The following is a 25626-nucleotide window of genomic DNA, read 5'->3' as shown; positions in this document are numbered from 1 at the left end:
GCTTAAAGCTCAACATTCAGAAAACGAAGATCATCGCATCTGGTCCCATCACTTCATGGGAAATAGATGGGGAAACAGTGGAAACAGTGTCAGACTTTATATTTTTGGGCTCCAAAATCACTGTAGATGGTGACTGCAGCCATGAACTTAAAAGACGCTTACTCCTTGGAAGAAAAGTTATGACCAACCTAGATAGCATATTCAAAAGCAGAGACATTACTTTGCCAATAAAGATCCATCTAGTCAAGACTATGGTTTTTCCTGTGGTCATGTATGGATGTGAGACTTGGACTGCGAAGAAAGCTGAGCGCTTAAGAATTGATGCTTTAGAACTGTGGTGTTGGAGAAAACTCTTGAGAGTCCCTTGGACTGCAAGGAGATCCAACCAGTCCATTCTGAAGGAGATCAACCCTGGGTGTTCTTTGGAAGGACTGACGCTAAAGCTGAAACTCCAGTACTTTGGCCACCTCATGAGAAGAGTTGACTCATTGGAAAAGTCTCTGATGCTGGGAGGGATTGGGGGCAGGAGGAAAAGGGGATGACAGAGGATGAGATGGCTGGATGGCATCACCGACTGTGATGGACTTGAGTTTGAGTCAACTCTGGGAGTTGGTGACGGACAGGGAGGCCTGGCGTGCTGTGATTCATGGGGTTGCAAAGAGTCGGACACGACTGAATGACTGAACTGAACTAAAGTGACTGAATAAACTTATCTAAAGAGACAAAAGAACTGTACACAGAAAAGTATAGGAAAATGATGAAAGAAATCAAAGATGACACAAACAGATGGAGAGATATTCTGTTTCTGGGTAGGAAGAATCAACATTGTGAAAATACTACCAAAAGCAATCTACAGATTCAACATGATCCCTATCAAATAACCAATGGCATTTTTCACAGAACTAGAACAAAAAATTTCAGAATTCATATGGAAACAGAGAAGATCCCAAATCGCCAAAGCAGTCTTGAGAAACAATGGAGTTGGAGGAATCAACCTTCCTGACTTCAGATTATACTACAAAGCTACAGTTATCATGACAGTATGGTACTGGCACAAAAATAGACATATAGACTGATGGAACAAGATAGAAAGCCCAGAAATAAACCCATGCACCTATGGGTGCCTTATTTTTGACAAAGGAGGCAAGATTTTACAATGGGGCAAAGACAGGCTCTTCAATAAATGGTGCTGGGAAAACTGGACAGCTATAAGTAAAAGAATGAAATTAGAACACTTCCTAACACCTACACAAAGATCAACTCAAAATGGATTAAAGACCTAAATGTAAGATCAGAAACTATAAAACTCTTAGAGGAAAACATAGGCAGAACACTCGATGACATAAATCAAAGCAAGATACTCTCTGACCCACCTCCTAGAGTAATGGAAATAAAAACAAAAGTAAACAAGTGGGACCTGATTAAACTTGAAAGCTTTTGCACAGCAAAGGAAACGATAAGCAAGGTGAAAAGACAGCCCTCAGAATGGGAGAAAATAAAAGCAAATGAAACAACTGACAAAGGATTAATTTCCAAAATATACAAGCAACTCATACAACTCAATGCCAGAGAAACAAACAACCCAATCAAAAAGTGGGAACAAGCTAAACAGACATTTCTCCAAAGACGACATACAGATGGCTAACAAACACATGAAAAGATGCTCAACACTGCTCATTATTAGAGAAATGCAAATCAAAACTACAATGAGATATCACCACACCGGTCAGAATGGCCATCAACAAAAAATCTACAAACAATAAATGCTGGAGAGGGTGTAGAGGAAAGGGAACACTCTTGCACTGTTGATGGAAATGTACATTGATACAGCCACTATGGAAGATGGTATGAAGAGTCCTTAAAAAACTAGGAGTAAAGCCACCATATGACCCAGCAATCCCACTCCTAGGCATATACCCTGAGGAAACCAAAGTTGAAAAAGACCCATGTATGCCATTGTTCATTGCAGCACTATTTACAATATCTAGAATATGGAAGCAACTTAGATATCCATTGACAGACGAATGGATAAAGAAGTTGCAGTACATATACACAATGGAATATTACTCAGCCATCAAAAGGCAGGCATTTGAGTCAGTTCTGATGAGGCGGATGAACCTAGAACCTATTATACAGAGTGAAGTGAGTCAGAAAGAGAAAGATAAATACTGTATTCTAATGCATTTATATGGAATCTAGAAAAATAGTACTGAAGAATTTATTTATAGGGTAACAGTGGAGAAACAGACATAGAGAAGAAACTTACGGACATGGGGAGATCTGGTAGGTGAGGATGAGACATCCTTCACCACCTCAAATTCTATTTTATTATGCCTGTGATAGGGCCCAAGAAATCTGCATTTTGACAATTTTCCAGACTTGAGAAAGCATCACACGCACAGTATAGAAAAAACACGGATGTGCTATAGACATTCTCACATGATTGGAAGTACTGTTCTCATGAACTTCCTGCATTTTCAGTTTTCTTGGCAGCACCAGTTTCTAAGCCTTCAGACTCCCATCAACTAGATATTCAGTAGTTACATGCATCAAATAGTTTCTAAGAAACTGTCACTGATATTAAGTTTGCCAAATACACATATAAGCTTATACTGAAGCTGATTAATCTCAATAAACTATCACTGATATTGTTTGCCAAATACATGTATAACCTTATACTGAAGCTGATTTAATACAAACCATTTTCTTCACAAGGCTTGGATTATAAAGCCAAATGACAGAAACTTATTGCACAGAGGCATTTATTAGAACTCTGCAGTAAGCCAGGACTTGAAGAGAAAAACACCTAAAAAACACTCTATCCTTGAGTTCAAAAGAAGGACAAACTTGTAAACACAATACAAGATATAGCAGCATGATGTATGAAGCAATCACAATTATGAAAGACTTCATGTCAGTCCCTCACCACAGGATTTTTGAATCAGTATTTGTCAGTACTGGCAGTATGGCAATCAGTATTCTAACAAAAAATGTGAGCAAAGGCACAGAGGTTCGACCAGGGTGTGTTTAGCACTGCTGGGGCACGAAGAGTGCATGAACTGTAAGCACAAGAGGTAAGCACTTTCAGAAATGTGTGTGTGTGCATGTGTGTGTATAAACACTGATATAAACATACCAATGGACATATCTGTACATCCAACTGCCAATTCACCATACATATACTCCTTTTTAATCCTTCCAAAACCAAACTCTTGATTTCCACTCCTTAGTTTCTCCATTTTCACAAATGGTAATCCCATTCTTCTAGCTGCTCAGGCTGAAACCCTTGGGATCCTCCTTGAAACTGCTTCTGTCGTATCCACCTCACAACGTAACAGCACTTCTTGTCATTTGACTTCATAACGTTATCTATAATCTGATCACTTTCCACGTCCTCCACAGCGTCCAACCAGTTTGAGCTATTAGTACCTCATCCTTGGATTTCTGGAGTGTCTTCCAGTTCATCTCGATTTGTATACAAGAACCAGAGTGATACTTTAAAGACATGTCACCCCTGTGCTCATGATCATGTCTCTTCTGCTCAAAATCTTCTAACTCACTCAGAATCAAATCCAAATTCCACAAAGGAGCTCTAAAGACACCCCTAAACCCCAGTGCTTTCTGAACGTATTTCTTTCCCTTCTCCCTTACTCACATGGCTCTAGCCTCTCTGGTGTCCCTGTTGCTCTGTGAATATAACCAGCACGCTTCCACTTCAGAGCCTCTGCACTTGTTGCTCTGCTTCTTCTGCCTGGACTGATCTGTATCATAGATATTTGTATCATTTGTTCTCTCATTTCATTCATGTCCCTGTTACATTGTCTCCTTCTTAAAAAGGCCCTCGCTAATGTCTCCCTACTATATTGCTATCACCTAACTCTATTCTTTCTTATTGACATTCATTGCCATATGACATCTATTTATTTATCTCCTACCACCTAACTCTATTCTTTCTTATTGGCATTCACTGCTATATGACATTATCTATTTATTTATATCCTACCATTACAACCATCACTAGAACTGTAGCTCCATAAAAACAGACCACGTTTTGTTCACTACTCATCTTCACTATCTGGAATAGTGTCTAGCACATGCTGCTGCTGCTGCTGCTGCTAAGTCGCTTCAGTCATGTTCGACTCTGTGTGAACCCATAGACGGCAGCCTACTAGGGTTACCCCCGTCCCTGGGATTCTCCAGGCAAGAACACTGGTGTGGGTTGCCATTTCCTTCTCCAACGCATGAAAATGAAAAGTGAAACTGAAGTCATTCAGTTGTGTCCGACTCTTAGTGACCCCATGGACTGCAGCCTACGAGGCTCCTCCATCCATGGGATTTTCCAGGCAAGAGTACTGGAGTGGGTTGCCATTACCTTCTCTGGTGGAGAACATGGAAGACATCCAATTAATATTTGCTGAATGGATGGCTGTTGACTAAATATTTGCTGAATTGATGACTGTTGATAAATATATTCATATAGCCCTTACCCAACTTAACAGCTTCCATGATGGCTCAACTGGTAAAGAACCTGCCTGCTAATGCAGGAAACGCAAGAGACATGGGTTCAATCCTGGGGTCGGAGAGATCCCCTGGAGAAGGAAATGGCAACCCACTTCAATATTCCTGCCTGGAAAATTCTATACATGGACAGAGGAGCCTGGTGGGCTGCTACATCTATATAGTCCATGGGGTCTCAAAGAGTTGTACATGACTAAGCACTCACCCCATATAAAAGTTAATTAGAAAGATGACTAGAAGGAGTATGGAAGACATTTGAGCTGTACAAAACTGAGAGAGGAGATATCTGATGAGCCATAACTAAAATCAGATAAGGCAGTAAGAATGAGACAGCTATGAAATTAGTTAAATTAAAGCAACAGAATCTACAACTGACTGGATGTGGGAGCTTAGGTCAATGAAGGAGGAATATGGCTTCTAGGAATAAAAAAAAAAAAAAAAGAGCAAAGAGTAAAATCAATTTTAGACGTGTTGTAGTTGAGGTACTTGAGACAAATTCAGGTTAGGATATCCAATGGCTGCTTGTTAGGCAGATTTGGAACTTACCAGAAAGATGTCAAGGCTATAGATTTGGATTTAGGAGTTATCAGCATGTGAATAACAGTTAAAATCATTGAGATGAAATTATCCAGGGGAAGCATGTAGAATCAAAAAGAACAGAAACAGATTGCTAAGAAGCACCAGGAAGAAGAAGATGCAAGAAAGGAAATTGAGAAGGACTAGACTGAGATGTAGCAGACAATAGTTTGCACAAAATGCCAAAGTGATTTTCAGGAAAGGAGGACAGACTGAGGTTGAGGGGAGTAAGGGTCAAATATGGAATAAAGGTGAAATGAAATATAGGTTTGAAGTGAGTGACATACATTTGGCATAAGCGCTGAGGAGAATGAATAGAAACTTGCCTGTTGACCACACTGGAAACTGACTAAAGACAAAGAGCAAACAGAGTGGCTATGATTTAAAATGTCTATCAACAGGAGAATGGATAAGCAAAATAAAGTAATCTAAACAATGGAAGATAAGAAAAAGGAAAGAACTATTAATGAACACAAAAACATTAATGAGTCTTGAAAATAAACCAAAGAAAAGCAATCTTAAGCAAAATAAGAGTTATACAACATATGACTTCATTTGTATGAAGTTCTAGAATACACAGAATAATTATCTAGGAAGGATGCTAAACAGCAGTTGCTTCCAGAGGATGGTATAGACATGGGCTGACTAGCAAGGAGCATGAGAGCATGAGGTAACGATAATATCCAATTCTACACCCTTCTCAGGATTTGGCTTTCTAAGCTGCAGGTTTTTATCAAACCTCAGATGCTATCTTTAGATTTGTGCATTTCCTTGTAAAGTTTTAAATAGAAAAAAAAAAAAACAAAAAACAAAAAACAAACTACCGACAAATGTTTGGTGAAGGACCTGATAAAATATTTGTGATGACAGTAACTGTTGTCTCTAATTTATTTTGAAATACACTCAAAGAATAATGTAGATTAGTGGATCAGTAGAGGGATGGACAGATGTGATAAAGCAAATATAATAAAACAATGATAGACTCTGGACTATAGTAAAAAAAAAAAAGGAGTTGCTATGGTTTAAATAATTAAATATGCAGCATAATTAATTTGTAAGAAATTAGTTGAATTGGTCCAGCTAGAGATCTGAACAAGCACAACAGACGGAATAAGTTGAAACTTTTAGCAAAAGTACTATTTTATGTGACAGACAACAAAGCTTAACCTAAGTAAGAAAACAAATGAGATCAGGAAGGGAGCTATTAGGAAAGGTGAGAGCAAACCCCAAAACTTTGGGGTATCCATAAAACTGAAGAACAGGTACAGTATGAACAAGGATATGAGAGATGTGGAAGAATGAAAGGTTATTATGCAAGAACAGTTTGTCAGAACTTAGTAAGAATTCAGAGTTAGGCAATTCCAGGCAAAATAATGAGGACATAAAACAGATTTAATACTATCAAAACAGAGATCATAATGAATTTCTATAACTGTACATAATCTATTAAAATAAAAAGACCATTAAACAATAGGAGTTTGACACAAAACATAAAATAGGATTCCTGCTGAGGTAATTCATAACTGTTGTTACAAATACCAATAAATTTAGATTTCTAAAAGAGGAACTATAAATATTATAAGGTTTTGGGGAGATAGTGGATGAATGGTTTGATGGGTCTAGACAAGAGAGTATGTCAAATAGGTGGAAAATATGGTAGACAAACAAAAGAAAGCAAACTGTCAGTGAACTGACTACAAGTAACTAATACATGCTTTAAGCTTCTCCATCTATCAAATGACAGTAACAACGTGGGCTTTTTACCTATCTCCAATGGCTATTGACAGATGATAAATAAAATTAATTTTAAACATGAAGGAGAAAAAAAGTGTTCTGTGCAGCACTGCCCATAATAGCAAACCCCTGGAAATAACTTAAATGACCATCAGTAGAAGATGGCTAAATAAGTACAGATAGTAATATTAACACAATTGGCCATCACAGCAATTAGGAAAGAACCAAACTAACAAATATAAACAACAGATACAGATATAAACACATATACATAAACAACATTATATATTCATATATATATGAAACATAAAAAAGTATATAATGTTGCTTATGGATATGTTTGTAATGTATACTAAGAGTATAAAAACAAACATAAGAAGAATTAACAAGAAATTGAACATAATGATTGTTTCTTCTCTGGGGAGAAAAGAAGGAAATGAAATCAAGATGGATACTAACGAAGGAATCTTCAACTCTACCTGTATTGTTTTATTTCTTTAAAAAAGAAATCTGGGGCATTCCCTGGTGGTCCAATGGTTAGGACTTGGTAGTCTCACTCTCTGGGCCCCGTGTTCCATCCTTAGTTGGGGAACTAAGATCCTGCAAGCCATGTGGGATCTTGGGTGTGGCCAAGAAAAAAAATCTAAAGCAAACACTACAAAATATTATTGGACAAAGCTAGACAGTAAGAGTTTTATAGGTATTCATCTATGCTTTATCCTTGAAACATTTAAGAACACAAAAAGGCACAACATTATAGTATAAAAAAATGCAGTATTACTACCATACACGTTATTACTAACAATTATGTTCTCTTATACAAATCTATAAGACTGTCAGGTAAATATCCTCAAACCTTTAGGAAATGCTTACAATCTCTATATTGGAAGTGATCTGAAAAGTATCTGACATTTTCTGGGTCTGGGTGTTAATACATGACAGTAAAACAGAACCAAGGGACTTTCCTGGCAGTCCAGTGGTTGATTCTGTGCTTCCAGTGCAGAGGCCATGGGTTCTATCTCTAATCAGGGAACTAAGATCCCACATGTTGCATGGTCAAAAAAACAAAACTGAAAAAAAAAAGAAAGAAAGAAAGAAAGAAAGAAAAAATGAAATGACAGAACTACTATAGTCATTAACGATAAAATCATAAAGATATTCAAGTCCCACTAAATCATTAAAGATATTTAATAATGAGGCAACAAATGATTATGTTCTCTATATCTTCTAATCTTTTATAAATGGCATTACTTTTATAACCAGAAAAAAAAAAAAACTGTAAGGGAAAGATATCAACAATCAATATCTTGATTATGTTTTTAATTATTTTAAAAATTTCTTCATAGAAATGTTTTTCTTTTTCCATCTTTTTCATTTCATTCCAAATTCCTAAGGAAATGAACAGCTCTGAGGCATGAAACTTTTGTTCAAAATTATAAGTAATATACACACTTCGAAAAGTTCTTAAAAACTGATGAACTAGAAGATAAAATAATTTTAAATATGCTGCAAAAGAAGCAATGGTCCATGAAAACTCTGATTTTCACACCTACTGCATTCCATACCTTCAGGCCAAGGAACACCAAATAGCTCCATGAGCTTCGAACATTCACTGTGAGCCTGCTGACAGAGCTTATGACAAGGAAGTGTGATACAACTGTATTCCACACAGATAGGAGCACAGAGTGCACAGAGAGATGGCCGGAAACCCCAAGAGCAGTCCAAATTCACCACAGGGTGAAATGGCCAGGAAAAAGTTCAAATCAGATCATTAGATGGAGAGTTGTATACAAGTCAAAGTTTTCTTCATATATAATATGGCAATATTCTTGTTTTATCTGTTTCAGAAGATTCCTGAAGGCAATTAAAATTTTCTGAAGGGAAGTTTTTGTTTTTCTCAACAAAACCCTCTTCACCCTACCCCTAGAGATTCTGATTTGGTTAAGTATGAGGTGTATTGCAGAATCTATATGGATATTTAAATTATTACAGGTGATATTAACGAAAAGGCCTGGTTGAGAACAACAAATAACAATACAGTCCATTTTACATAGAAAAATCCACAAAAGATACGTATCAAATGCTTAGAAACCTGATTACTGCTTGTAATGGAATTACAAGAGATTCCAATTTTGTTTTTCTTATGTACTTCAATTTCGTATTTTTGTCAACTAACATATATCAATAGGAGAGGAGGACAAAAAATGAAAGGAAAGGGTAGGAGACAAAGAGTAGTCATTATACACAGTAGTACATATTTTGAGGTGGGAGGTAAATGAAGAGATATCACTTTGGTCTCATATTTTCCTGTTGTTTTTACATTAAAAGAAAAATTTAAAAACATACACTAGAGTTCTTTGAACTCTGAAATCACATGATGTAAACTGAGCTAACACTGTAAGCTGATATTAAGGAAACAAAAAGAAAAAATAGTGGCCCCAAACATAAAACCATACTAAAATGATCATTATAACCATAGGAATAGATCAACTATCCCAAGAAATGTACATCTGGGCTTTTGACTACCAAATATTTTTTTCACATGTTTATATAACCAGTTTCAGAATCATGGCTGATTTTTAACTAATAACATATTCTCACCACAAGGCCTTTCCACTAAGACTCAATCAATTTATTTCTACATTGATATAAAACATTTTCCAGAAGCCTTCTATACACAACATACTCACAAAACCAAAAGTCACTTAGAGAAACTGGTGTTAAAAGAAGTTAACTGTATAAGAGACGTGATAACTGATACATAACTATATGTGACGATCACTTTCAGTTCAGTTCAGTTCAGTCTCTCAGTCGTGTCCAACTCTTTGCAACCCCAAAAATCGCAGCACGCCAGGCCTCTCTGTCCATCACCAAGTCCCGGGGTTCACTCAGACTCGTGTCCGTCGAGTCAGTGATGTCATCCAGCCATCTCATCCTGTCGTCCCCTTCTTCTCCTGCCCCCAATCCTTCCCAGCATCAGAGTCTTTTCCAATGAGTAAACTCTTCACATGAGGTGCCCAAAGTATTGGAGATTCAGCTTTAGCATCAGTCCTTCCAAAGAACACCCAGGACTGATCTCCCTTAGAATGGACTGGTTGGATCTCCTTGCAGTCCAAGGGACTCTCAAGAGTCTTCTCCAACACCACAGTTCAAAAGCATCAATTCTTCAGTGCTCGGCTTTCTTTACAGTCCAACTCTCACATCCATACATGACTACTGGAAAAACCATAGCCTTGACTAGATGGACCTTTACCACTTATTATTACTATCATCATATATAATATATAAAACAACACTACATATAATATCATATATATGCTATATATAATAAATATAACATATATTTATATATAATAACATATAACAAACTATATGCAACCAGTACTTCCAAGCATGAAGAAATAATTTTAAATTAATTACTTAAAATTAAATCAATGTTCCCATCAAGAACAACTTCAAAATATAGGAAAAGTTTTAAAGTATCTATTGAAGGCTACTAGAGAACTACTGAAGGAAAAGAACTAGACAGACCAGGAATCAGAGAGCAGGGAAGCATGCAGAGGTGGCCTGATAAGTGCAGCCATTTCTCCAAGGAGGTATCTGTTGAACCTAGGTGTAAGGCAAGAGACTGAGAAGCAAGTTTTGCCCAGGCTGATGCTAGAGAACCAAGAAACCAGCAGGGCTCTGGTAGTCATGCAAGACCATGGACAGAACATGTATATATATAACTGAATCACCCCCTGAAACTAATACAACACTGTTAATAGATGATGCTCCAATATAAAATAAAAATTAGAAGAAAAAAAAAAGACTACAGACAAAATTCAAAACAAAAGTGACAGATGGGTGAACAGGGAAGTTCCTAGGTTTGGGCCTGACACAGAGCTAATTTTCCCTTCAAGATATTTGAAAATTCTGGAGATGCACAGGGCAGGAGGTTAAAAAGCTAAGCACAAAGCCTCTGAAAAGCAGATTGGAAATTTTTGTCAGTGTTATCAGTATGAGGAAACATAAATTAGAGGCTTCAAGTCCAGCTAGGGTAAATGAGCATAACTCACTTGGAGCTGGAAGCCCCTCCCCTGAGTGACCACACTTCAGCAGTGGGGGCAAATGACAGAGAGGCAGAGACCAATCAAAACTGAAACCCAGCCTCAACTCAGCTCAGTCCCAAGACTGTACATGAGAAATATGTTTGAGAAAATAAAAGATGAAGGATTCCAGAAAACTGGAATCTATCATAAGGACCAAATGGAAATTCTGTAAGTGAAATACCTAAATTATGATTAAGAGCTCATTAGATATACCAGAAGAAAGAACTGGCAAAATGGAAAACAAGGCAATAGAAAATATCCAAACCAGAAACACACAGACCAAAACTTACTGAAAAATACAGAAAAAAACATAACGGATGTGTAAAACACATGAAAATGTTTAGGATTTACATAACTGGAACCTTAAAAGAGGGAAGAAAGAATAAACAGAGGCAATATAAAACAAGATGATGGTCAAGAATTTGTCAAAACTGATTAAAGACAACCCATAGATTCAAAAAGTTACGCAAATCCCCAGAAGAATACATACAAAAAATACATCTAAGCATATCTCATTTAAACTGTGGAAAACCAAAGAAAAATATAGTAAAGGGGAAAAAAGATACCTTACGTTCAACAGAACAACTACTGCTGGACTTTGGAATGCTAGAAAACAGCAGAATGACGTATTTAAAGAACTAAGAGAAAACAACTGCTCATCATAATACTATGGTCAGCAGAAATACCCTTTAATAAGTGAAGGCAAAGTAAAGACATTTTCAGATAGGCAAAAACAGAAAATATACTGTCCCAAACCTACACTAAAAGATAAAAGTAATCTAAGATGAAAATTCAAAAGGAATTAAAAGCCACAAAAGAGGTGACTATGTGGGAAAACAGAAATGAATATTCTCTGTAAAAACAAAAAGTAATGCCTTAAAAGACATATAAAATACAAAATAATTATGTGTAATAACAAAATGATAAAGACAGGGGTCAGAGGAACATTAATGGGAGAGTGATCAAAGTTATTATTTTTATTTCAATATTGTAAGTCAAGAGTACATATCATAATTTCTGGGGTAAGCAATAAAAGAATGCACACCTAACTAGGTAATCAGAGAGAAAAATACAATAATACAAAAGAAGTCAAGACAGGAGAGAGAAAAAGAAAAACAGTTTGGAAAAACTGAAATTGAATAATAAGATGGCAGATATTAACCCAAGCACATCACCAATTGCATTATATATAAATGAACTACCGACTACATAAGAGATTAAAATTGCTAGACGAGGTACTAAAACAATTTGCTGATAGCAATGTAAAATGAGGCAACCACTATGGAAAACAGTTTGGCGACTATTCAAGCAGTTAAACATAAAATTGCCACATGACCCAGCAATTCCACTCCTAGGAATACACCCCAAATAATTTTAAATCATGTCTAAGCAAAAACAATCCTGCTTATTTAACTTATATGCAGAGTATATCATGCGAAATGCCAGACTGGACAAAACACAAGCCAGAATCAAGACTGCCGAGAGAAATATCAATAACCTCAGATGTGCAGATGACAGGACCTTTATGGTAGAAAGCAAAGAAGAACCAAAGAGCCTCTGGATGAAAGTGAAAGAGGAGAGTGAAAAAGTTGGCTTAAAACTCAACATTCAGAAAACTAAGATCACAGCCTCCAGTCCCATCACTTCATGCAAATAGACAGGGGAACAATGACAGACTATTTTGGGGGCTCCAAAATCACTGCAGATGGTGACTGCAGCCATGAAATTAAAAGACACTTGCTCCTTGGAAGAAAAGTTATGACCATCCTAGATGGTATATTAAAAAAGCAGAGGCATTACTTTGTCAACAAAGGTCCATCTAATCAAAGCTATGGTTTTTCTAGTAGTCATGTATGCATGTGAGAGTTGAACTATAAAGAAAGCTGAGTGCTGAAGAATTGATGCTTTTGAACTGTGGTGTTCGAGAAGACTCTTGAGAGTCCCTTGGACAGCAAGGAGATCAAACCCCTCTCATAAAGGAAATCAGTCCTGAATATTCATTGGAAGGACTGATGCTGAAGCTGAAACTCCAATACTTCTGCCACCTGATGGGAAGTATGGACTCATTGGGAAAGACCCTGATGCTGGGAAAGATTGAAGGTGGGAGGAGAAGGGGACAACAGAGGATGAGATGGTTGGATGGCATCACTGACTAAATGGACAGGAGTCTGAGCAAGCTCTGGGAGTTGGTGATGGACAGGGAGGCCTGGCATGCTACAGTCCATGGGATTGCAAAGAGTCAGACATGACTGAGCAACTGACCTGAACTGAAGCAAAAATGTATATATGAACGTTCATAACAGAGTAGTGTTAATATAATAACCAAAAAGAGCAAAATAAAAGCAAAGCAAGCAAAGGAAAGAAAATAATAAAAAGGAGAAGTCAATGGCACTGAAATCAGAAAATCAATTTTCTTTTTTTAAAAAATCACTCAACCCAAGAGCTGGTTCTTTGAAAACTTCAGTACAATTGATAGGGTTCTAGTACGAATGATTTAAAATGACAGAGAAACACAACCAATATCAAGAATGAAAAAGAGGGTATCACTGGAGACTGTACTGACATTAAAAATATAATAAGGAAGGACTTCCCTAGTGGCCCAGTGGTTAAGAATCCGCCTGCCAATGCAGGGGACACAGGTCTGATCCCTGGTCCAGGAAGATCCCTCATGCCTCAGAGTGACATGCCCATGTGCCATAACTACTGAAGCCCACACACTCTACAGCCCAGGCACTGCAACATGAGAAGCCACCACAATGAAAAGCCTAAAACAAAGAGTAGCCCCCATACTCTGCAACTAGGGAAAGACTGCACACAGCAATGAAAACCCAGCACAGCCAACACTAACATTCACTTTCCAATAAAAATGTTAAAAATATATAATATGACAAACAACTCTATGCATATAAACCAGACAATTTAGATGAAACAGACCAATTCCTCAGAAGTCAGACTACCAAAATTCACCAAAGATGAAACTGATAATCTGAACAGTCCTATATTCAACAAATTGAATTTGTAGTTTAAAATCTCCTGAAAATAGATATTCAGGCCTGATGCTTTCCTTGGTAAAATCTAACAATTTTAAAAGAATACCAATTCTACACAATCTCTTTCAGAAAACAGCAGAGAACTACTCCAAACAAATCCTATGAAGTCCGGATTACTTAGTATTCAGTTCAGTTCAGTTGCTCAGTCGTGTCCAACTCTTTGAGACCCCATGGATTGCAGCAAGCCAGGTATCCCTGTCCATCACCAACTCCCAGAGTTTCCTCAAACTCATGTCCACTGAGTTGGTGATGCTATCCAACCATCTCATCCTCTGTCAACCCCTTCTCCTCCTGCTTTTAATATTTCATAGTATCAGAGTCTTTTCAAATGAGTCAGTTCTTCGCATCAGCTGGCCAAAGTATTAGAGTTTCAGCTTCAACATCAGTCCTTCCAGTGAATATTCAGGACTGATTTCCTTCAGGATGGGCTAGTTGGATCTCCTTGCTGTCCAAGGGATTCTCAAGAGTCTTCTCCAACACTACAGTTCAAAAGCATCAATTCTTCGGCACTCAGCTTTCTTTATAGTTCAACTCTCACATCCATACATGACTACTGGAAAAACCATAGCTTTGACTAGACGGACCTTTGTTGGAAAGTAATGTCTTTTTAATATGCTGCCTAGGTTGGTCATAGCTTTTCTTCCAAGGAGTAAGGGTCTTTTAATTTCATGGCTGCAGTCACCATCTGCAGTGATTGTGGAGCCCCAAAAAAATAAAGTATCTCACTGTTTCCCCATCTACTTGCCATGAAGTGATAAGACCAGATGATATGATCTTATTTTCTTATTTTCTGAATGTTGAAATAATCTGAATAAGAAAATGATCTTATTTTCTGAATACTGAGCCTCAAGCGAACTTTTCCGCTCTCCTGTTTCACCTTCATCAAGAGGCTCTTTAGTTCTTCACTTTCAGCCGTAAAGATGGTGTCATCTGCATATCTGAGGTTACCAACATTTCTCCCGGCAATCTTGACTCCAGCTTGTGCTTCCTCCAGCCCAGCGTTTCTCATGATGTACTCTGCATAGAAGTTAAATAAGCAGGGTGACAATATACAGCCTTGACATACTCCTTTCCCAATTTGGAACCAGTCTGTTGTTCCATGTCCAGTTCTAACTGTTGCTTCCTGACCTGCATACAGATTTCTCAAGAGGCAGGTCAGGTGATCTGATATTCCCATCTCTTTCAGAATTTTCCAGAGTTTGTTGTGATCCACACAAAGGCTTTGGCATAGTCAATAAAGCAGTCAATAAATGTTTTTCTGGAACTCTCTTGCTTTTTCGATGATCCAATGGATGCTGGCAATTTATCTCCGGTTCTTCTGCCTTCTCTAAAACCAGCTTGAACATCTGGAAGTTCATGGTACACGTACTGTTGAAGCCTGACTTGGAGAATTTTGAGCATTAGTTTACTAGCCTGTGAGATGAGCACAACTGTGCAGTAGCTCAAGCATTCTTTGGCGTTGCCTTTCTTTGGGATTGGAATGAAAACTTACCTTTTCCAGTTCTGTGGCCACTGCTGAGTTTTCCAATTTGCTGACATACTGAGTCCAGCACTTTCACAGCATCATCTTTCAGGATTTGAAAAAGCTCAAATGGGATTCCATCACCTACACTAGCTTTGTTTGTAGTGATGCTTCATAAAGCCCACTTGACTTTGCATTCCAGGATGTCTGGCTCTATGTGAGTGATCATACCATCTTGATTATCTGGGTTGTGAAGATCTTTTTTGTATAGTTCTTTCTATGTATTCTCGCCAACTCTTCTTAATATCTTCGGCTTCTGTTAGGTCCATACCATTTCTGTCCTTTATGGAGCCAAACAATCTTGCTATTCCAAAGAATAGCAAGGAGAGATAAGAAAGCCTTCCTCATTGATCAGTGCATAGAAATAGAGGCAAACAACAGAATGGGAAACACTAGAGATCTCTTCAAGAAAATTAGAGATACCAAGGGAATATTTCAGGCAAAGATGGGCTCAATAAAAGACCTAACAGAAGCAGACGCTATTAAGAAGAGGTGGCAAGAACAGACAGAAGAACTCTTTAATATTAAAGCAAAACATAAGTGTGTTAGTCACTCAGTCATATTTGACTCTTTGCAGTCTCATGGACTGTAGCCCAACAGTCTCCTCTGTCCATGGAAAGCTCCAGGCAAGAATACTGGAGTGGGGTGCCATTCCCTTCTCCACGGGATCTTCTTGACCTAGGGACTGAACCTGTGTCTCCTGCACTGCATGCAGATTCTTTACTGTCTGAGTCACCAAGGAAGCCCAACAAAGATAATACAAAAGATAAAAACTATAGACTAATACCACCCCCTTAAAACTGCAAAAATCCTTCATAAAATAGTAGGAAATCAAGTCCAAAAATATGTTAAAAGTATTACACAGCACCACAACTTAGTAGGATTTGTTCCAGAAATCCAAAGCTGGTTCAATATTCCAACATCAATGTAATCCACCAAATCAACAGGCTAACATAACAAAGAGAAAAATCACACAATCATGCCAAATGATGCAGAAAAAGCATTCATGATTTAAAAGTTTTCAGTAAACTAGATATAGAAAGTAACTTCTTCAATTTGATAAGATATATATACAAAAACCCTATAGTAAACATCATACTTTGTGGTGAAACACTGGATTTCTATCTTCAATGTTGGAAACAAGGGAAGAATGCCTAGTCCCACCACTCATATTCAGTAGAGTACTAGAAGTCCCATCAGCACAAAACAAGAAAATAAAAAATGTAGAGATTGGAAAAAGAAAACTGTCCCTATTTGCATATAACATTACTGTCTACATAGAACATCCCAAGGAATATCAGAAAAAATGTTAAAATTAGTAACAACAACAAAAAACTAATAAAATGCATTAGTCCTAGAATGAGTAAGTTCAACAAGGTTGCAGAATACAAGAAAAACATACCTAAAAATTTAATTTCTGTATACAATTGTGTTTTTATATATAATGAACGTGTAGAAACAAAATTAAAACAATAGATTTATAATCACACGTATTTTGTAACAAAGAAACACCTGGATATATACTTAACAAAACACATGTGGCTTGTATGCTGAAAACTATAAAATGCAGATGTAATCAAGGAAGATATAAATAAATGAACAGATACATGTTTTATTAGTTTGCTAGGACTGTTGTAACAAAGTCCCTCAAAATGAGTGGCTTAACCAACAGAAATTGATTGTGTCACATTTCTGGAAGCTAAAAGTCTGAGAACAAGGTGCTAGCAGAGCTATACTCCCTCTAAAGGTGATAGGGAAAGATATATTCCAGGTATCTTTCTAAGCTTCTAGTAGCTCCTTGGCTTGTGGCAGTACACACCTAACCTTCACACAGCATTCTCTCCATGCTTCTACATGTATCTTCCCTCTATGTGTACCTGTGTCCAAACTTACCTTTTAAAAGGACACCTGTCATATTGGAACATGAGTCCCTCACTGCTTCAGTATAAATCTGTCTTAACTAATAACATTTAGAACGGCCCTATTTTCAAATAAGGTCACATTCTGAGGTACTGGAGGTTAGGGCTTATTAGGGGGACTCAAGGGACTCCCCTGATGGCTCAGACAGTAAAGGATCTGCCTGCAACATGGGAGACCCAGGTGCAATCTCTGGATTGGGAGACCCCCTGGCCAAGGGAATGTTTACCCACTCCAGTATTCTTCCCTGGAGAGAATTCCCTGGACAGAGGAGCCTGACGGGCTACAGTCCATGGGGTCACAGAGAGTCAGATATGACCAAGCGGCTAACACTTTCACTTTTCAGGGGGACTCAAGTCAATTCATAACAACACTGTTTATGGATTGGAGATTCAACATCTGACCTCTAGATTTAATAACATCTCTGTCAAAATCCAGTAACACTTTTAGTAGCTAGAGACAAACTTATTCTAGATTTTATATGAAAAAAAAAAACTAGAATAAATGAAACAATTTTGAAAAAAAAAGTGGGAAAAATCTTACTATCCAATTTTAAGATTTACTGTATAGCTAACAAAAATCAAGACACTGTGCTAATGGTGGTGAAATAGGCACAAAGATCAACAAAACAGAATAGAGAACCCAAATATAAATCTGTGTAAGGACAGATAACTGATTTTTGAGGAAGAAGCAAAAGCAGTTAAATGGTGGAAGGACAGATCGCCTTTCCAACAAATAGCGCTGAAGCTAGTGGATATTCACAGGCAAAAAAATGAAACTTACTTTATACAAATTAACTCAAAATATATCATAGATTTAAATGTGAGACATAAAGCTATAAAACTTCAGAGAATTTGCAGACCCACTGAAGAGTTCTTATAAATGACACCAAAAACACAGTCCCTAAAAGGAAAAAAAAAACTTGGTAAACTGGACTTTGTTAAAATTTAAGACTTCTATTCTCCTAGACTTTGTTAAAAGGATGAAAAAGCAAGCTATAGACCAAACTATTTACAAACTACATTTCCAACAAAGGATTTGTATCTAGAATATATAAAGAACTCTCAAAGCTCAAAAATAAAAAACAATTTGACTGAAAATGAACAACAGACATGAACAGACATTTTATCAAAGAAGATATATAAATGGCACATGAAAAGATGTTCAATATTATTAGCCGTAAAGGAAATGCAAATTGAAATCATGTAAGATATCACATAATCTGAGAAAAGCTGAATAAAAAATAGTGAAAATAACAAATGGTAGTAAGAATGCTGAGAAAGTATGTCTCTCATGCACTGCTAGTAGAATGTGAAATGGTAGAACTTGTATGGAAAATAGTTTCTTAAAAATTCAAATACATGCTTATCATATAACCCAGCAATCACACTCCTGGGCATTTATTTACCTGAAAGGAAAATGTATGTCTGCACAAAAACCTGTACATGAAAATTCATAGCAGCTTTATTTGTAATAGCAAAAAGCTGGAAACAACTCCATTATCCTTCAATGGATGATTAAACAAATTGCAGAACATCTCTATAATGGATACTACTCAGCAATTAAAAACAGTCACTACAGGTGCATGAAGCAACTTGGATGGATCTCAAGGGTATTATGCTAAATGAAAAAAGTCAATCTCAAAAGATTATATATGATTCTATTTATATAACATTCTTGAAATGACAAAATTATAGGGAAGTGGTTGCCTGGGAATAGAAAAGGGTGGTAGGGAGAAAGGAAGCACAAGAAAGATGTGGTGATAAAAATAGTTTTGTATCGTTTTGGTGTTTTGTTTTCTTTTTGCCACGCTGCGGGTCTTGTGGGATCTCAGTTCCCCAACCAGGGATCTGAACTCGTGCCCCCTGCAGTGCAAGCACAGAATCCTAAACACTGGACTGCCAGGGAATTTCCACAGAATCTTAACCAAAGTGATGGCTACATGAATTTATACACGTGATAAAAATGCAAAGACAATAAAAATACATGTACAAAAATGAGTACATATAAAAACTGGTGAAATATGATAAAGGGCTAAAGAGTATACCAATGACAACTTTTCTTTTTTTTCTTTTAGATCACCTGTACCTTTAAAAAATTGTATTTATTTATTTGGCTGTGCTGGGTCTTCATTGCTGAGTGCAGGCTTTCTCTACCTGCAGTGAGTGGGGGCTACTCTCTAGTTGCGGTGTGCAGGCTTCTCACTGCAGCGGCTTCTCTTGTTGCAGAACACAGGCTTTAGGGCATAGAGGCTTTAGTAGTTGTGGTACGTGGGCTTAGCTGTCCCGAAGTATGTGGGATCTTCCTGGATCAGGGATCAAGCTGGTGTATCCTGTACTGGCAGGAGGATTCTTAACCACTTGACCACTAGGGAAGTCCAACATCCCAGTTTTGATACTAATAGCTATATAAGATAGCAAGACACACACCACCACCACCCCCTACCCTGTCCCCAGTGAAACTAGCTACAGTATATAGAATTTCTACACTACTTTAACTTCCTGAGCTGGTGCTGCTGCTAAGTTGCTTCAGTCCTGTCCAACCCTGTGCAACCCCATAGATGGCAGCCCACCAGACTCCCCCATCCCTGGGATTCTCCATGCAAGAACACTGGAGTGGGTTCCCATTTTCTTCTCCAATGCATGAAAGTGAAAAGTGAAAGTGAAGTCACTCAGTCTTGTCTGACTCTTAGTCACCCCATGGCCTGCAGCCTACCAGGCTCCTCCATCCATGGGATTTTCCAGGTAAGAGTATTGCAGTGGGTTGCCATTGCCTTCTCCCTGTGAGTCTATAACTATTTTAAAGTTTAGGGACTCCCTGGTGGTCCAGTGGTTAAGAATCCACCTTGCAATGCAAGGGACATCAGTTCAATCCCTAGTCTGGGAAGATCCCACATGCCACAGGGTAACTGAGCCAGTGGGCCACAACTAATGAGCCCGAGCTCTAGAGCCTGGAAGTTGCAACTATTAAGTCCATGCTCCACGACTACTGAAGCCTACACACTTTAGAGCCTGTGGCCTGAAACAAGAGAAGCCCCTGCAACGGAGAAGCTCTTAAACCACAACTAGAGAAGACTGTGCACAGCAACCCAGTGCCACCAAATAAAAAAAATTCAAAGCTTAAAAATGCATTATGTTCACATGCTGATGTATGTATAGACATCATACATATAAGCATAGGTATGCCTTAAGTACATCTCAAACTTGCTTAGTCCTCAACTATACAATACCAACTAATCTGATATTGATATGTTACCATGGTAGTAAACCCTCCATTTGTGAGCCCCACCATGAATTATAAAACTGACTTGAATCACCATTTTGTGCTGCTTGCACTGAGTATAAGGTTTTAAGTGTATGCTTCTGTCACTCACTAGCTGTAAGTCTCTAGTGCTGTGTCTCAGCTAGCATTGATGGACACTCACTACAGGCTGGGCAGTGTCTTAAGTGCTTCACACACCTAACTTCATCTTCTCAACAATCCTACAAGGTAGGTACTATCATTCAGTTCAGTCGCTCAGTTGTGTCCAACTCTTCGCGACCCCATGAATCGCAGCATGCCAGGCCTCCCTGTCCATCACCATCTCCCGGAGTCCACCCAAACTCACATCCATCGAGTCAGTGATGCCATCCAGCCATCTCATCCTCTGTCGTCCCCTTCTCCTCCTGCCCCCAATCCCTCCAATGAGTCAACTTTTCCCATGAGGTGGCCAAAATACTGGAGTTTCAGCTTTAGCATCATTCCTTCCAAAGAAATCCCATGGCTGATCTCCTTCAGAATGGACTGGTTGGATCTATCATTAGTCATACCATTTTATAATAAATGTGAAGAAAAGAAGACATAGAAAGTTAAGTAGCTCGCCAAAGATCACACAGCTACAAACACAGTCCCAAGAGTTAAACCTTGGCATTCTTATCCAGAGCCCTTGAGCTTATTAACCAGTTTGTTCTCTGTAACCTCTCTAAATTTCAGCTTTTCCTCTATAAAATGGTGTTAGTATATATAGATGTGTTTAGGAGATCAAACCAGTCCAGTCAACTCTAAAGGGAATCAACCCTGAATATTCACTGCAAGGACTGATGCTGAAGCTGAAGCTCCAATACTTTGGCCACCTGATGTGAAGCGCCGACTCACTGGAAAAGACCCTGATGCTGGGAAAGACTGAGGGTAGGAGGAGAAGGAGATGACAGAGGATGAGATGACTAGATGGCATCACCGACTCAATGGACATGAGTTAGAGCAAATTCCGGGAGATGGTGAAGGACAGGGAAGCCTGGCATGCTGCAGTCCATGGGGTTGCAAACAGTCGGACATAACCTAGCAACCAAAGAACAACAATATATACAAATAAGAATATATAAAATAGGATACAGCACCTAGTAAATGACAGCTTAAAAAGAGATTAGGAAAGAGTTACAAATTAATAAAGCTGCAGAAGGCCTGTTTGATGGGCATGAGGACCCCTACTCAATTCCCTGTGCTCAACTACCAAGTGAAAACATGAATTGTCAACTGGAATGGTGTTTGTAAAAAGCAAAATCAAACATGCATTAATCTCTAAATCATGATTCTGGGTGAAAGAAACCAGACATAAAAAAGTAGATACTATATGTACATTCATATAAAAGTCTAGAAAATGAACACTAATCCACAGTGACAGAAAGATCAGTGGTTGCTTACAGCAGGGAGTCAGTCAACTCAAAGGGGCCGAATGCAATGGGCACAAGGAAGCTTTTGTAGTGTAGTAGTGTTAGTCGCTCAGTCGTGTCAGACTCTTTGCGACTCCACGGAGTGTGGCCCACGAGGCTCCTCTGTCCATGGGATTCTCCATGCAACAATACTGGAGTGGATTGCCATTCCCTTCTTCAGAGGATCTTCCCAATCCAGGGATTGAACCTGGGTCTCCTGCATTGCAGGCAGATTCTTTACTGTCTGAGCCACAGGGAAGATCCCTAGGAAGCTTTTGAGGTGATGGAAATGTATGATATCTTGATAGTGATGATGGTTTCACAGATACATACTTCTGTCAAAACTCAAGCTGAACACTGTTAAATGGGTACAGTTACCTGTATACAAATCATACCTCAATAGAGTTATGTAAAAACCAAAAACATTAATATTTTTCAAATAAGCAAACTGCCCTGATTATAACTCTTAACAATTTTTAACTTCATCAAATTAAAAATTAAGTGTTAGCCAGCATACTGCCAAGTTGAGAATATATATAAGGAACACACACTATCAAAGCTCTATAAAGGAGGAAAAAAGAATCTTCAGCTGATAAAATTTTTAAAAGATTCTTACTGAGTATTCCCCTAAGCAGCAGTACTTTTATTCACTAAATTAAGACCAGGGTATATGAAGTTTACAAACTGAAAAATAACTTTCTAAAATTAAATTTCTGGTTTCTTCAACAAAGGTGCAAGACCAGGAACCTTCTATTCTTTGTTCAAATTCAAACCAACCAAGCCTTTGTGCTCCTATTCTTTCTTCTTTGAAATTTCCATTCCTGTTACCATAGGAACTTGCTAGCTGACAAGCCTTCAAGCATAGCAACAGCCCAAGCTTAGCAAGGATTGTGAAAGGGGAACAGAGTCAAAGGCCAAAATTTGACTCATGAGAATCAGAATTCCAATCTTTGTCACTCTACAAAGGATGTGATAACCATAGAAACTGTATCCTACTGGGTTTGGGACTATTATGACTAAATTCATTAAATGTGAAACCAAATGTGGAACAGCCTTGAAAATTCAAAAATGATATTCATTCTATTTTAGATCCAAATTAGAGTAAGAAATTATTTTTAAAAAACCTTTTAGAATAATTTTATGTAAAATGAGACCTTTAAAAACTTTTTTGTAAGAATAAAATTCTAAAGAGAAAAGGTCTAAAACTTTAAGAATTACTTTATATATATATATATATATATATATATATATATATATATATATATAAATTCTACTGGATTGGGAAGCCATGCCCTCCTCCAGGGGATCTCCCCAACCCTAGGATCAAACCCACATCTCCTGCACTGGCAGGTGGTTTCTTTACCACTAGTCCAACATGTATATTTTGCCACAATTAAAAAAAAAAATCTGAGGAATATTATGTATAAGTGCTACTATGAAATGGCCAGGATATACTGTTAAGTAAAAAAGCAAGGTAGAAAAAACAAACAGTATGATACTATATCAAAAATGCGTGAAAGAATATATAGCTATACACAGATATTATACAGACATTTTCTACAATTACTATAATTTTTAATGGAAGGATAAACAAAAAGCTTTAAAAAAACAACTACCCCCAAGGGAAGGAAAGAATAAGATTAGGATTCAGCTGGTAAAGAATCCACTTGCAGACTCCAGTTCAATTCCTGGGTCGGGAAGATCCCTTGGAGAAAGGATAGGCTATCTACTCTAGTATTCGTGGGCTTCCCTGGTGGCTCAGATGGTAAATAATTTGCCTAAAATTCAGGAGACCTGAGTTTGATCCCTGGGTTGGGAAGATTCCCTGAAGGAGGGCATGACTCCACTCCAGTGTTGTTGCCTGGAGAATCCCCATGGACAGAGGAGCCTAATAGGCTACAGTCCATTGGGTCTCAAAGAGCCAGACTTGAATGAGTGACTAAGCACAAACACAGTCCAGAAACTAGACTCCTCTGAATGTACCTTGTTGTATATATCAAGTTTTTAAACATGATTATAAAATTAATTTAAACAAAAAAAGAAAATTTTAAGTTGTTCCTAAAAACCAAAATGAAAAACAAACCTAAACTGTGTATTGAGATAAACCAAACAGAGGAGTACTTAACTATAAAACACAGTAATCTCACTGCACATCCTTGGTGAAATACATCCTAAGGACATAAGAAATACAAAGAAACCTTACAGTGCTTTCAGTAATGATACTGATATTATTCTGAAATTATGTAATATCTGTAAATCATAAGGTTTCAGTATGAGAAGAAACAAAAATTCTAAAATATTAAATAAAAACTCTCCAATACTATTTAATTACAGGTTATCAGTATAAACTCATGCTGAACTTTTCTTTTTTAAAAAAGTATTTCCTAGCTCCATCTTTGAAGAGACCTATAAACTACTAAACTAGTATAAATAAGCATAGCACCCAGATAGCAGTCTGTAAAAATCCGTGAAAATTCTTTCCACCTAAAAGGAACCAGCGCTCCCTAAAGAAAGTGATAATTCAAGTTCTGAGGCAGAATTTTATAAATGAGGTTGGATCATACCAGAAAGCAAGGAAGCTATCAGAAACCACTAGGGTAGTATCAAAAACACTTAGGGGCTATCTTGAAGAGGTGCTCACTATCAAAAACAGAACAAACTGAGCCACAACAAAATAGTAACTGCAATGGACTGAAACATATAAAATATGGTAAAAATCCATGAGTTCATAATGATACTTGGAAAGGAGAACAATGATATTTGAAAGGAGAAAGATCTCATTAGTCACTTTTGAAAGATTCTTGTGAATCAATTATCCTAAAAACTAACAAAGAACAGTTGCATATTTACTGTCTTTTTTATATAAACTGAACGTAAGAGTAACTCAATAGTCCAATAATCAAAATGAGGAAGTTTCTGTTTATAAAGTATTCCAGATGAGAATTGAAGAATGACAGAGTATCACCATTTTACAAACCCCTAATAAAATTCTTGAACTAGGGAAAGATCGATGGCTGCTAAAATAATACAGAGCAACAAGCAGATATTACACTGCTTTGGAAGTCTTCTTTCAAAACAAAAACAGACAGAGAAAGTGTGAGAAAGTAAGGAAGTGCCCCATAAAGGGAGAGTTATGGAGGTACGTCAGAGACATAAGGAACCAACTGAAAAAGCTCCCACTGGAGCACATGCCACACTGAAGGATCTGCATAATGCAACAAAGATCCTGTGGGCCACAACTAAGACTTGATGCAGCGCAATAATAAAAAGTAAATATTTTTTTAAAAAATATATTTAGAACTTTTAAAATTTCGATATTACTATGGAGAAACACACATGAACCAGGCCTCAGTTCCTGTGGTCACTCTGCTGTGTGTGGGCAACACTAGTTAGAGGCTCTTGCTGGACAGAGACTGTGTGGGGGATTGAGATATGCTTGGGAGCTCTGCCAGTCAGGGCCATGCTGCTGGTGCTGCTATCCCTTAGTCATTAACCGACCTTTCCTCCCCACTGGTCCCTGACCAAGAGAC

General features: G+C 37.7%; 1 long non-coding RNA gene across 1 annotated transcript in view; it reads right to left on the bottom strand.

Moving 5' to 3' along the window:
- Positions 1–783: 783 nt before the first annotated feature.
- LOC121819375 (uncharacterized) overlaps positions 784–25626 on the bottom strand; it is a 45828-nt gene continuing 20985 nt past the window's right edge. The window contains exon 3 of the long non-coding RNA XR_009600461.1: positions 784–7898. This is a non-coding gene — a long non-coding RNA (uncharacterized LOC121819375). The remainder of the gene's footprint in view (positions 7899–25626) is intronic.

This window comes from Ovis aries, chromosome 4 (assembly GCF_016772045.2).
Source record: "Ovis aries strain OAR_USU_Benz2616 breed Rambouillet chromosome 4, ARS-UI_Ramb_v3.0, whole genome shotgun sequence".
Lineage (NCBI taxonomy): Eukaryota > Metazoa > Chordata > Mammalia > Artiodactyla > Bovidae > Ovis > Ovis aries.
The sequence above is the reverse complement of the archived record's forward strand: the minus strand, read 5'-3'. Positions and strand labels throughout refer to the sequence as shown.